General features: G+C 46.0%; 1 pseudogene; it reads right to left on the bottom strand.

Annotated features, from left to right (window-relative positions):
- Positions 1-557: 557 nt before the first annotated feature.
- Positions 558-675, bottom strand: LOC145060693 (5S ribosomal RNA; annotated as a pseudogene).
- Between the last annotated feature and the right edge of the window lie 2,329 nt (positions 676-3,004).

Here is a 3,004-nt window from a genome sequence, read left to right as displayed (position 1 = left end):
GCCCAGCGAGCGGTCCGGATAGGCTGTAGGCCCCAAGAGGGCGGACCAGACGTGCCGAGGCTCGAAGAGTGGACCAGGCAGACTGAAGGCCCGGTGTGGGCGGACCAGTCATACTGTAGACTCAGAGAGTGGACCAGGTGGATTGAAGGCCCGGTGCGGGCGGACCAATCACACTGCAGACTCGATGTATGTGGAGAGTGGACCAGGTGGATTGAAGGCCCGATGCGGCGGACCAATCACACTGTAGACTCAAGGTTTATGGCTAGACTCAGAGGGTGGAGTAGGTGGGCTGTAGGCCGGTGCGGCGGACCAGTCACACAGTAGACCCGAAGTGCATGGCTGTTCTGTGATCTGATATGTTGTGGCATGTTATGCGTGTATGGTGTATGTGGTTGGTAATTTGGGGATATCTCACTAAGCTTTCGGGCTTACAGTTGCGGTTCATGTTTTTCAGGTTCTTCAGGAGACCGTGGCAAGGCGAAGGCGTGATCGTACCACTCCTCATGATTTTGTGTAACATCCCCCTCTGGCACGTATCACAATATTGTCCGCTTTGGGCCACTCGGCACGAGGACTTCCCAGGGGGTCACCCATCCTGGTACTACTCCCGCCCGAGCACGCTTAACTGCAGAGTTCTTATGGGATCTGCTGCCCTCATGGCTTTAAAACGCGTTGTGATAGGGAAGGTATCCACACCCCTTATAAGGAATGCTTAGTTCTCCTTCCCAGCCGATGTGGGATCAGATCTAACCCACTTTCACCTCCCATTATAGGGTTCGACGTCCCCGTCGAACACATCGACCCGTATTGTGATACGTGCCGGAGGGGGATGTTACAAATGGTATCAAAGCCAGGGCACGGGTCGATGTGTTCGACGGGGACGTCGAACCCTATAATGGGGGGTGAAAGTGGGTTAGATCTGATCCCACATCGGCTAGGAAGGAGAACTAAGCATTCCTTATAAGGGGTGTGGATACCTTCCCTATCACAACGCGTTTTAAAGCCGTGAGCACGGCTTTAAAACGCGTTGTTACACGGAAGGTATCCACACCCCTTATAAGGAATGCTTAGTTCTCCTTCCTAGCCGATGTGGGATCAGATCTAACACACTTTCACCCCCCATTATAGGGTTCGACGTCCTCGTCGAACACATCGACCCGTGCCCTGGCTCTGATACCATTTGTAACATCCCCCTCCGGCACGTATCACAATATTGTCCGATTTGGGCCACTCGGCCATCTCGACAGTGGGTTAGATCTGATCCCACATCGGCTGGGAAGGAGAACTAAGCATTCCTTATAAGGGGTGTGGATACCTTCCCTATCACAACGCGTTTTAAAGCCGTGAGGGCAGCAGATCCCATAAGAACTCTGCAGTTAAGCGTGCTCGGGCGGGAGTAGTACCAGGATGGGTGACCCCCTGGGAAGTCCTCGTGCCGAGTGGCCCAAAGCGGACAATATTGTGATACGTGCCAGAGGGGGATGTTACAAATGGTATCAGAGCCAGGGCACGGGTCGATGTGTTCGACGGGGATGTCGAACCCTATAATGGGGGGGTGAAAGTGGGTTAGATCTGATCCCACATCGGCTGGGAAGGAGAACTAAGCATTCCTTATAAGGGGTGTGGATACCTTCCCTATCACAATGTGTTTTAAAGCCGTGAGGGCAGCAGATCCCATAAGAACTCTGCAGTTAAGCGTGCTCGGGCGGGAGTAGTACCAGGATGGGTGACCCCCTGGGAAGTCCTCGTGCCGAGTGGCCCAAAGCGGACAATATTGTGATACGTGCCAGAGGGGGATGTTACATTTTGTAGTAATGTGATTCTGGGATTACGTTAAATGTTTAGTATTGAAAACCTTTTTGTAAAGATTTAATGGAATCGAGCTGTTTTTTGAAAAATTTAAAATTGGTTGTATTTTTCGGTCGTTACATCTTCCCTCCTTCCTGTCATGTCAGGAGAGCAGCCACTGTCAATATACCATTCGTCGTCAAACTGCTCGTCACTTATAACTTGCAAAATTAAGCAGATTTAGGAACCCAAAGTCTCTTGGGCCCCGGTGAGTCTTTTACAGAATAAGGAATTGTAACAGAAAGATCAACCAAATATGTTCTTTTTATTAATGTGGTTTCATCTTTTCGTTTGATGGTGTAAACTTTGATTTTATTTTTTGTTGGATTAGTGTCTAAGTCCATAACTATTTTGGTATGTACTTGACCCGATGGTGCATGGTCCTTTTGGGTTGCCTTCACCAAAGCAACTTGATAGGATGAATTATGGAGAGAAAGGATTAAATATGATTTATTAATATATTATCGGATTAATATATTAAAGGAGAAATCATATTGTTTAATTAATATTAGTCAAGAATTAATAAGAATTAAGTTTGTGACTAAAAGAGATTAATTAAATTTAAGGGACTGGAATTGCAATTATAAGATAATTGCAATTGGGCTATGGATTGCCTTATATTATAAGGTTGGACGAATTCTATGGGGAAACCCATTAGAAATCGTTCAAGGCCTTTAAGGAAAGGAGTCCATGGGTTGCTTAGGGCTTAAGCATCCAAATTAGGGTTTCCTTGTTAGATAACCCTAATAGCCTCACTATATATAGAACCCTTATGCTCCAAAAACGTGGTGAACAAGTGGTCTAGGGTTTCCACACGTTTTTAAGAGCCTCTTTCTCTTCTCTTCTTCATCCTCTTGCTCTTGGTGTTTGTGAACCATTAGAGGAGTGACATTTGTGACTCTAAGCTTTCTAAACTCATTACAAGGAGGATTTGAGATTGTTATTGCTACATAACAATCAAGGTATGATCTAAACCCTAATTATATGTTACATTGATTATCATATGCTAGATCTAGGGTTTATAGTCTTGGATAAATTGCATGTACAATAGAGAAACCTAGATCCAAGCATTAGGGTTTGTATGAGCACATAGGATGTTCTTATGATCAAAACCCATCATTTTTATCTTGCTTTAATTGGGGTGTGTTAGTGTTAG

The sequence above is a fragment of the Lactuca serriola genome, chromosome 6 (genome assembly GCF_051521515.1).
Source record: "Lactuca serriola cultivar US96UC23 chromosome 6, Lser_US96UC23_V15, whole genome shotgun sequence".
NCBI lineage: Eukaryota > Viridiplantae > Streptophyta > Magnoliopsida > Asterales > Asteraceae > Lactuca > Lactuca serriola.
This window is presented reverse-complemented; position numbering and strand designations above follow the sequence as displayed.